Below are 12,412 nucleotides of genomic sequence, written 5' to 3'. Positions count from 1 at the left end.
AAGTATGTATTTTTGTTGTTGCTTAGTGTATGTAAAGCAGATATTTAACAGTGACTTTTAGACAGTGAGGAAACAAGTTTGAGAAGAACAAGAATAGACTAGTGTTACACCAAAAACTACACTGCTTTGTAAGTTTAGCTTCAGTTCCAGGCCTGAAGGTTAGATGAGGCGTCTCACTCTTTTGTTCTCTAGAAGACACATACTGTCACACTGGAGGAAAATAATTATAATATTTTAACTTTGACACTGTGCTCATCAAGGTGTAGAACTGAATTTTCATAAATTTAATTGCAAATTATTTAACATATCTATCAGCTCAATTCCTATTGACTATACTGACGCCCAAAGATGCTGGCATATGCCTCTGAAAGTCCACTGAGCCTACTAAAAAAATGGAACAAAAAGCTCTACTATGTAAAAATTACTCCACCTCAGATATGCAGTGTGTTCTACAGATTGTTTCTATAGTTTTAAACTCCTTTCAACACTTGAATATTAGAAATTACTTGCACTTATTAACCAGACACTTACGTGTTATTTATTAGAATGTCTCCAATGACAACTCATTCACTGAAGAGTCAACTGTTCTGAGTTTGTAACACATTTAATTTAATCATCTTTCTTTAATTAATTTTGGTTTTATTAATATCTTGCTCTTTCAAGTGAATGTCTGAAATTCCTTTGTAAGCTTTCTAATGATAATGTATTTGTCAAATGATCTCAAGCAATTTGTACAATTTATATTCAGATGACCCTTTTATATATCCAAGAAGTTTAATAATCCCATAAAAATAATAGCTATTTTTAGACAATGTGAGAAAACTGGCCTTGGTTATTTTTAGCTAACACAATGACTTAATTAAATCACTCTATAGTCAATACAATTGATCGCCTTGCTGTAGAATATAATGAACAGACAAGCTAAGGCCAAAATAAATACAGACGTGTGTTTCTGTATGTGTGTATGCATGCACATGTATGTGTATACATGTGTTTAACCTGCATAGACACAATTATATAAAGACTTGTATTAAAATACACATGATTCTGTATTGATTTATCTCAATATTTCACTCTACGATTAGTAATATGTTCTCTCAGTGACTCATGATATGATAAATGATTGATATTTAGTCCCTCAGCTATTTTTCAGAAATGTTATGCAGTAGTATGAAACGGATTGTCACCTATCAGATGAGGTTTGAATATCATCTCACCTGTCCCTGGCTGAAAAACACTACTTAACATTCCACTATCAGTGATTCATTATTCAAGTTAATGCTTTTCCCCTATTAAAATAAGAATACCCCTTGTGGAAGAGAAATATGTTATGCATTATTCAGCGGTTAATACAATTCAGTAAAAAGTATCTTGTATTTCTGTATAATATCTCAATTTAGCTCAGGTTATTTATCAATATTCTCAGTTTATAGCAAGTAGCGATGGAAACCAGTATTTTGCAGGAGAGAGGCTAGAAACTCACAGGACTGGGTCACTATCTGTGGAAAATTGATGTGGATGGGGCATGACAGTAAGAGGGTGAGAGTACCCAGAGGCATGTACAGTAGGACAATGGGTCAGGGATGGTGGTGGCAATTGAGTGTGCAGTGAAGACAGCTAGAGAGTAGGTTAAAAAGGTGGAAGAGAGCACACCGAGAGTTACAGTAGCATATTTAATTATTTAATCTAGTGCTATCCCTGCAGGACTCCATACCATGACACATATGAAAGTAATAAACATAATTATTAATATTATTTATCTTCTGCTACTCTCCCTGAGAAATTGGTAGATTTGCAAATGTCTTCTAGCAGGAGAACATAACCATTAGAAAAGCTAATTAAAATCTGGGATTTTTATTTGGCTTGAAACCTTCACAGGTGTCAATCTTTCTTAATTAAGAATGCAGTGAAAAAACATCCATATTATTCTAAGCCATTTTGTGCACTGTGAAATTACTTTTCTTCTCTCAAGAAAATGTGAAATTATTTCTTTTTCTTAACACACATTCCAGACGTTTTAAAAGGGTATTTCCTTGAAGAGCCATAAAATCCACAAAGGATTTCCCTGAAGTACTTTCACTTTAATAAACACCAAACAAAAAAACAAAAAAGGCAAAACTGTGTGTGTGTGTGTGTGTGTGTGTGTGTATGTGTAAGTATGTGTATGTGGCAAAATTAATATATGTCTTTATATAATTATGAATTTAATATAGATACACATGTAAACAGAAACGGAATCTATATGCATATATTTAATATATGCATATTATGTATGATTTTGTTTTACTCATTTTAATATTACTTATTATTGCCGTCTTTTCAAAGAGCTCAGACAACTTCTTGCACATCTAATTCATCCTCAGTACTTCTTCAATGTAAGTAATAAAGCACCATTAGTTTCATTTTTTTTTACATTGAGGAAAAAGAGAATCAAATTCATAACACTAGAAAAAAAGCTCTTTTTCTGTTACTCAAAAAAGGTGCAATTTTATACAGCAACCTTACAAAATCTGAAAAAAAATAATGTGATGGTTATATTTGGTGTGTGTGTGTGTGTTCGCGTGTTTGCATGCTTAGTAACAGTAACTGACTTTTAATACACAAATGAATCCACATGGTCAAACATAAATTTTTTTCTAGCTCTTTCAAGTTATTAGCCATTAAAGGTAAAATAATTATTTTAGTGACATCACATTTATTTTCCATTGTTTATTACTTTTATATATGTAAGTAAAGTTTCTATGTAAAACAATTAGTGACAAAGCAGAGAAAATGCTCTTCCCTCTCGTTTTCTGTGAAAAAAAGATAGTTTATATGACTTTACCAATAACTCACATGATAAATGAAGTCAAGAAAAGCTCTGTTCAGGTGTGATGAGGTATAATTAAGAGATTAACAATAAATAACAATGTAATAGACAACTGATACATACACTATGGCTAGGAAATGAAGATAATGAAGACGATAATTAATATCATTAGCATTTACTGAGATATTACTATAGAACATAATTGGCCTACCTCAACTAATTTAAATTGTGTTGTGTCTTGTAAAATTAGCGGTGACCACATTTTTTTTTAAACAAAACCCTTAATAGCACATATGAAGTTCTTTAAAACAGGTCTGGAGTCTCCTAATTCAAGATTTTAACAAGACTGGTTTTTAATGTGTACTGTTAAACTTTTTTGTGAATTTTAATGCAAAGTTTCAAATTATCTAAATACCAATTATCTAGTTTCACTATAGTATAAGAAACATTTTTTATCCTATTAATGGTTGACTATTTTATTTAGTATTTTATCTTTGTGGCTCAAACTAACTTACTTTATAAATACTGCCCTGAGTAATCTACTAAAACACTAACAGATCTATTATAAATTGTAATGTATTGAAAAATTAAAAGATATTATCATTGGTATTGACTTTCTCCCTGAAGATACGGCACAGCCAGGTGTTCCTGGCATACTGGCTGAAAGATTTCTTTTCTAGTCCTCATAATTGGCCATTCTCATGCCTATGTATGAATACTACTTCCAGTGATGTTTCTTTTGATGTCTTTGATATGAAATAACACTCTATTTCTGTATAATAGCCATTTTAGTTCCTCAGAACACGTGCTACATATCAACAGCTGAATTACAAATGGATTCTCCACCTAAACCTAGATAATAAATAGATGTCTTTCTGTAGTACCTTTAATGAAAGATTTCCAAGAGCAATTAATGATGTAATGTTCAAGAAGATAAGTGACTGTAATCTAGCAGATGGAATGTACAATTATTCTTATTCCATTTGTGATTGACTTGGCTGGAGATCTTTATTAGTAAGACTGTTCCGTCTTTTCAACATGTTATTAATGTCTTAAATATGGAATATTTTTCTGAGAGTACCAATAAATAGGAAATTTGAACGTTGAAACCTGTGATAAGAACAAGAGAATAAACAACAAATTCTACCTATGTAAACAATTTATTCAACTTGTTTGTTGATGTGTTTGGGTCTGTGACATGTGGTATGAAATACATGGTATGGGGGAGTGGGAGAAAGAGAGAGGAAGAGAGAATGAGCATTACATGCACACTTCAGGAATAATTAGCTAATACCATTTGGACATACTGAGGAATGACAATAATGACAGAAGTGTGCAGAATGACAACCTCTTCTTGGTCTCTAAAATGTCCGCGCAAATGTACAAAATCTTATAAAAATATATACATATATGTGCAAAGTGCAAATATATGATTACATAAAACAGCATGAAAATAAGACAGAAATTAAAATTTTTGCATGTTTATTTTGGCCAGAGCTTCACTATTAAGTAACTGAAAAGGATAAAGAATAAAAGTGTACAGAAATCAGCTTCTGTATGTAAAAGGGCAGAGATACCAGCAAATCATGTCTGTTGTGATAATATGTTATGTGACAGTGTTTTCTGAACCAAAACACAAATCTCTTCAGTAGACCCTAATACTTCCCCTAACAATTATAGGCTCCTGGAGGCTATGGGATCCCTAACCATCTTTTCTCACTGAGCTTTGAGGTTAGATTTTTAAAGACGGTGTTCATGTTCTTCTAATCAGAATTTCTGCTTCCTTCCTCTATTGCCAAAGCACTTTTTTCATGCCCTTATTACTGTGCTCTTAATGTAAATGCCTTACTAAATTATAAAATAAGAAAGTTGGCTGTTACAAGTTGCAGTGATAATTGTTTTCTTTTTCAGTTGAGGAAACTGAGGTCCTAGACCAAAAATTCAATAAAAAATACTGAGTGAACCAGGTTAAAAAAAAAAAAAACTAAATAAAATTATTGAAATACTCTGAATTTCTAGATTAATCATTTCTCCCTTTGTGTAAAACAACATCTGTATTTTTTTTCATTTTCAGTCAAAAATTGCTACCCCAGTTAGAGATAACACAATTTTTACTTGCCTGGTGATTTTACAAGTATTTGTAAAATGAAAATTTTCCTGTAAATTGTTAATGGAAAAATCCGGAGAAAACCCAGTAATTTAATAACATTGTTACAGTCAAACAAAAGTTTGCCTCTGAATTGATATTTTTAAGCATTGGGTTGAAGCTTCATATATTACCTTCTGTAGAAAAATAGCCTGTTGCCTGGCAAGAGTGGCACCATCTTGAAGCAAAACTGCCATGATGACTGTGTTTTGGCCCCCACACAGCAACGTGTTCTGCAGTAAGATCTTTAAACAATGCCTGTAGCATAGATAACCCCTCATAAAGATGCTTATTTAACCTCCCAAATGGTCACAAATCTTGGCATGAAAGCCTGAATACCTCACCAGCTGCACGTGTTTTACCTTAAAAGCTTGCTATATAAAGAATACTTTCTGGAGGGCAGGTGCCAGGTTTCACCATCTGGTGGCTACCTGAGACATAGCTTCTATTTTAAAGCCCCTATTATATGTTTCCTTCTGAGAAACGGGATTTATTAGCCTCCTTCTTTGGCCTCTCAGCTCCCTCAGCCTTTTGCAGGTAGGTTTGCATAGACCTGCTCACTGTGGAACACCTTCTATCTACTACTTTGATTTATTAACTTAGATCCCAGCTTTTTTTTTCTCAAAGGGTTTTAAATGGCATTCAGATTAAGGAATCTTGAATTTTAAAGATAGAAAATTAAAGAAACATTTGCCTTGTTTCCTTTCTTGGGCTATCTAAAAATCAAAACAGAAAATGTGAGGGACACTCTTATCTTACAGTGAAGAACTTCCCTCACTTTCTTTTTCTGTCTTGTAGCCACTGATCTTATGCAGAATTCTCATGTCACAGAGCCACCCAAAGGAAGTAGATTACTCTATGGAGGGACAATAACCTCTCGTGAATATGTTAGAAACCTGAGAAAGCCTCCCAGATTTATAGAAATGATGATTCTGAAGATAATATAAACATGATAATCAGGGAAAATGCAGAAATTATAATATAAATTACTAATATTAAAGAATGGAGTTGAGATGAAAAATATTATAAGTTGATAATCTTGATTTTTGTGGTTATGAATTAAAATATATTTTTCAAAACTGAGAAGTCCAATAATGAAGATACATTGAAGTTTAAATATGTGATATTGTTCATACTGGTTGGGTGATAAATGCGGCCTAGAATTAGAGGATTAAGTATATGATCTTCTCTCTGTATACTAGACTTCAAGGTCCAGTAACTAAAATCTCCTATAAGAGCAGAGACTGTATCTAGCTTGTTCAGAATTATATCTGCAACGCCTAGCCTTTCATATATATATCAAGCATACATGTAGTTTTCAATCCATATTTGTTGAATGAATTAGTCCCTTTAGCCATTTTTCTTCTTAGCTTCCCCCATCTTTCATCCTCCCCATCAACTCCTACTCCACCCCACCTCCACTTCCAGGAGCCCATTTTTCAATCAACCTAACCTTCTGCCTCCATGGTAACTTTTCTCTGATGGATATTGCTGAGGATTTTTTGAAATACTTCCTAAAAGTGTGATTTTGGGTCAGTATCAACTCCTGGTCTCTAATCTCAACCAGAAAGTCTTTGCAACAATCCCAGGGAACTTTTTTCCTCCAGAGGCTGTTTCAAATATTTGCCATTTCTCTCCCCGATAACCAAAAACCTTCACTCTCAAGAGGCAGATGACCTCCAATGTCTTCACAGAAAAAAATAGACATAAGTGTAGAACTCTTTAACGCCTCAACCAACACCATAAGTGCTTTCTTACTTTCATCCATCTAAATTCATTCTCACCTATTATGATTCCAAAGCAAAACAAAACAAGAAAAGCAAAGAAGCAACAGCTAACCAATTTCCCTGTACAATTTTTCCCTGGCCAGCTAACATGTTTCTACAGATAAGTGTTTGGAAATAATTTGCTAAATTTATTTGCTACATTTACTTATCATTTACCCCATGGTTCTTTGAAAGTACCCTCTTTAGTCCTATTAGAAAATTCCGGTCAAGAAGACTTTTTGGACTTTAACTTAACATCTCCGTTGTCTTTGGCATCAATTGAGTTTGTTTTCTTTTCTATTCTTTTTTCTTTTTCTTTTTGTCTTGAGTTGCTTTGCATTTTTGATTTTGGTGACTGAATACATTACAGCTTTTCTTCCTACTTTTCTGGAATCCCATGTCCTTTATATATAGTGTTCCCCTTACATGTGTACTTAGCAGTCTCTTATCACTTGATATACTTAGGGTAAGCATTCTTATCCACAGTAATGACTTTATTCACCACCTGTAAGTTGATCACTCCCAAGGTCAATTTGAGCTATAGGCCAGCACCCTTTGCCTCCCAGCAGATTCACTTAGATATCTGATATGGTTTGGCGGTGTCCCCACCCAAATCTCATCTCATCTTGAATTGTAGTTCTCATAATCCCCCCGTGTCATGGGTGGCAATCAGTGGGAGGTAATTGAGTCATGGTGATGGTTTACCCCCATGCTGCTGTTCTCATGATAGTGAGTGAGTTCTCATGAGATCTGATGGTTTTGTAAAGGGCTTTTCCCCTTTTGATTGGCACTTCTCCTTGCTGACACCATGTGAAGGAAGACTTATTTGCTTCCCCTTCCACCATGATTGTAAGTTTCCTGAGGCCTCCCCAGCCCTACAGAACTGTGAGTCAATTAAACCTCTTTCCCTTATAAATTATCCAGTCGGGTATGTCTTTATTAGCAGCGTGAGAACGGACTAATACAATCTCTCACAGGCAATGTAGCAAACTGTTCAAAAACAACCTCGTCTCCCTGCTCTAAACCTGTTTCTTTTTGCCTCTGGCTATTTTCAGTTGATAAAATTCTGGACAGCACACAATCCAGAAAACAGGTTGAGTTTCCCTAGTTACCTACTTCCTTTATCTAGCCAACAAATCATGTTGACTCTGTCTACAAACTATCACTTGTATTATGAATCCACCTAGTTTTAATATTCTCACTGTTGCTACCTTAGTTTAGACCCTCACCTTCTCATGTTTGGATTTGTGTAACAGCCTCCTGGCTGGATTCCTTCCTTCTAGTTTTACTTTCCTTTAATCCATTATTTACACTGCTGCCAGAGTGAGCTTTTGAAAACGCAAATCTAATCATGTATTTTCCCAGCCTGGAAGTCTTATAATGACTCCCATAGTTTTCATGTTAAAGTCAAACTCCTTAGCATGGCATATATGGTATTTTATGACCTTGGCATCTGTTTACTTCTTCGATTGCACTTCTTTTTATTCAATGACTTTGCAATATTGAACAAAGACCATTTACAAAAAGGATACATCTATTCTAGCCTGTGCATGTATCCCAACCCTCTATTTCGGAGGTAGCTTTCATTCATCTTTCAAAATCCGATTCAGAAGACACCTTATGCAGGGAGGCAAGTATCTTGATTCTACTCCAGTGTTGAATACTACCACTAATACCTCGCACGACAATATAATATGAAATATAATATTTCATATTCTATTTCTGCTCTGCAGTTTGCTTACTTCAATACAAGATATGGAGAGTATATATTGTGGCTAATTTTTCCTTCTTATATTCACTAAATGCTTAATGAACAGATGAAAGTATGGAGAATAAGGATAGGCATGGTAGTTCTATTTATAGGGTTTTTAGTGAGTTATAGGAGGCATTTTAAATCCCAACTCACTCTAATATTTACTATTTGTGGGACCTTACATAGTTACAGAATCTCCTGAATTTCAGTTATTTCATAGAAATAATCCATAGTTCCTAACACCTAGTGAAAGATAAAATGAGGTAATTCAAAGAAAGTACCTATTACAGTACTTTAAACATGCTAGCTCCTATTATCCTCAGCGACAAGTGGCCACATGGACAGGTATTTTTTATTCTACTCTAAACAGAAGTAGAATCAATGGTTGGTATGAGTACACATATTTTCCCAAACATAAGAAAAAACTTATATATAAATATATAAATACTTATATAAATTTTAAGTGTTCTATTGTCAAATGGCTGTCTTCTGAAGTAATACAGATGTATAAGGGAGAGACACAGTTTAGTATCATAGTGTATTCAAAACAGGACAAAAATTTCAATGGGCATGAAAGTTAATCTAATTCAAAATTTGAATAATCTAAAAATGATCTGAATTATGATTTATAAGGAATATAATATCTAGAAAAAGAGCAACAGTCATTCAATTTATACTATGATTGTTGAACTGTATCTAGAGTTTGCAATCAACTTGAAATATTGTTTAAATGGGAAAAGAGAAGAAACATGAGGATGGTAAGGTTATAAAAACCAGTGAGATGAAGAATAGTAAAACGGAACCAGGGGAGTTTAGTTTGGACAGAGAAAGATGACAAGTAGATATTATAGCTGCTTTCAAAAACTGTAATCCAGTGTGTGGCCTTAGAGGATGCGGTTTCACTCCTCGCTTACTGATTTATAAGCAATGTGAACTTGAAGAGGGATTTAGCTTATCTGAATTTAAGCGTCTGTGTTTTTAAAGAGGAAAACAATAAATATCTCTAAAGTTGTTGGGAAGATAGAATTAGATAATTGTATATAAGTTATTAGCTTGGTGACTGGCATTTAAGGGATGAATAAACTGTAGAAACGATTTTTAACAAGTTTAAGCTTTTTTTCTATTGAACTATAAAGTCACAATCAAAAAAGAGGTACCAGCTTAATATTAGACAATTGCTAGAGGTAAATATGGGTAGGCAGGTATAAGTTTCCTTTTATTGGATCTCAATAATCACTTCCTCAAGAAAGTCTTCCTTAAAATATCAGTTACTTGTACTTTTCCTTCATAATACAACAACCCAGCTATTGTTTCATATTTATAAAGTGTATCTCTGCCATTTAAGTGTAATATTCCATGAGGGAAAGAATTATTCTAACTTTGTTCTACTATTGCATTACCAGAATCTAACACTTGAATGTTTGAAACAGGATAATACTTACATACTATGTCTTAAAAGTACAATCAAAGGAGTCACAAATAAATTAATACAATCACATTCAAATAATATTTTTTGAATTAAGGAATGGCTGAAAGATAATGTTGAAGATACCGTAGAGAGGTTTTAAAAATTTGATAGTGGTTAGACAAATTACCAACTCAAGTTTTTTCTCTTGCCAAGATTCATTTAATCTTGAGTGTACTCCTATCCTTGGAAATTTCCGGTAAGACTTGATGTACGTATATCAGAAATCATTTTTTAAAAAAATTATTCACTATTCACTACTTAGAAAGTTTGATTAGGTGGTCTTTAAGTCACCTTCTAACATGAAGATCCAGTGAACTATTTCATGATTATATTTAATTATGAATTGAAAATAAATTATATATAAAAGTGCAAGAATAGCCTCTATCAAAGAGCAAATCTGTTCTCGGGTTTAAATTAAGGTCCAATTTTTTTCCTTTGCTGACCTGATTGGTTTGTAGATATAATAATTATTAGAATAGCCTTTTCTTTATACAGAATGACTTCTTAGTAAGTGGTTACCTAAGTAAGTTATTTCACAAATGATAAATCTACTAAAAATGTTGCATTAAGTCAGAAGTAGGGGGTAGCCAATTTGCTTTCCAGCTTTCAGTTACTTCGTTTATTTTCTCTCTTATCAAGAGAGTGGATAATACTGCAAGAGAGGCTCAGCATAGCTATTGATTGGACTTCCTTGAGACACACCACAATTCTGTAAGAATCCCAGGAGGAGGAACATAAATAGGCAGCCTTTGTTCCCACAGCCTCCAGTCTCCACTCCCCAGACACACCCCTCTTCCATGCCTCATAACACTGGCATTTCTAAATAAAAGGTGTCATGCTATCACAAAGGAATGTACATGTGGGTTCCTGAGTTCTAGTATACCTCTAGGCTCAAATGTGCCTTTTTGGTAAGGATAGAAAGAGGTAGCACATGCAAATGAGTTGGAAGAAAACTATAAGGATAGAAAGAGGCAGCACATGCAAATGAGTTGGAAGAAAACTATTTGGCTGCCACAGAAACAATTGCATGTGTGATTACAGAGGTGTCCTGGAAAATCCAAGGTCAGAAAAACATCTCATATTCGTGGGTTAGATTGTACATGGTTTCTCAAACTCAGCACTATTGACAATTTGGGCTAGATAATTCATTTTTATGTACTATCCTATGCACTGTAACATATTTAGCAGCACGCCCAGCCTCTACACACTAGATGTGAGTAATACCTTACTCCTAGTTATGACAACAAAAAGTCTCTCTCTGTAAAATTCCCTAGGGGGCAAAATAAGTAAATTGGGAACTACTGGGTTAGAGTGATGGAGGAAATTCCCTGAGACTAGGGTAGTTTTCTGATATTAAAGCCATAAGAGGCTTAATTAAGCAGGGTCTGGGAGATAGATACAAAAAGCGTCTCAGGTTTTCACTCTAGGACAGGGGTTCCCAACCCCAGGGCAGCGGACAAGTACCTCTTTGTGGCCTGTTGAGAACTGGGCTACACAGCAGGAGGTGAACAGTGGGAGACCCAGCATTACCACCTGAGCTCTGCCTTCTGTCAGATCAGCAACTACATTAGATTCTCATAGGAGCAAGAAGCCTGTTGTGAACTGAGCATGTGAGGGATCTAGGTTGCACACTTCTTATGAGAATCTAACTAATTCCTGATGATCTGAGGTGGAACAATTTCATCCCCAAACCGTCCCTGCCCTACCATAGTCAATGGAAAAATTATGTTCCATGAAGCAAGACCCAGGTGCTGAAAAGGCTGGGGACTGCTGCTCTAGGTGCTCTCCCTGAAGGGTGATTACCTTTTATAACAGAAGTGTATCAGACCTATGGAATCAAAGATTAAATGATAAGTAGATACCATAGAATCTGATAATAAGTCTTACTTCTGACACCCTCCTCCCCACCAAAGGCAAAATAAGGATAGGAATGTGTTTAAATATTATATACATCCTTATTTTAAGTTAGCAAATCTGTTACGATTTAATAAATATAAAGATTTCTTCTCCTTAACAATGGAAAAATGTGAAAGTTAACATATTAAATTTTTTTTCTGACCAGGATTTTTTGACATGTGCATGGCTTTCTGCTTGTATGTAAGTGTGAATATCTGTGTCTATGTGCATTTTATATACCTTTGAAAATGAGAATGGTGCCTGTTAATTTCAAGATTTTTATTTTTAACATTACCACTAAGTTATTTTATTTGTTTCTGCTAGGCTTCTATCATGAGGTGTCAAGTGGATTAGATTAATACATTTAATTTAATAGGATTTGATTAATATATTTAACTTATTGCACCTGCATTTGCTTCTGTCCAATAACAAGATAAACTTTGTTAAGGGTAGTTTGTAAATACCCTGTATCAGAAATACTACATGATAAGCACTTTGCAATTTAACTCCACATGCTACTCTTTTCCATATGTGCTTTATTACTCTCTCAAGGAATTCAATACCAGACATGAAT

This window comes from Pongo abelii, chromosome 14, assembly GCF_028885655.2.
Source record: "Pongo abelii isolate AG06213 chromosome 14, NHGRI_mPonAbe1-v2.0_pri, whole genome shotgun sequence".
In the NCBI taxonomy this organism is placed as follows: Eukaryota; Metazoa; Chordata; class Mammalia; order Primates; family Hominidae; genus Pongo; species Pongo abelii.
This window is presented reverse-complemented; position numbering follows the sequence as displayed.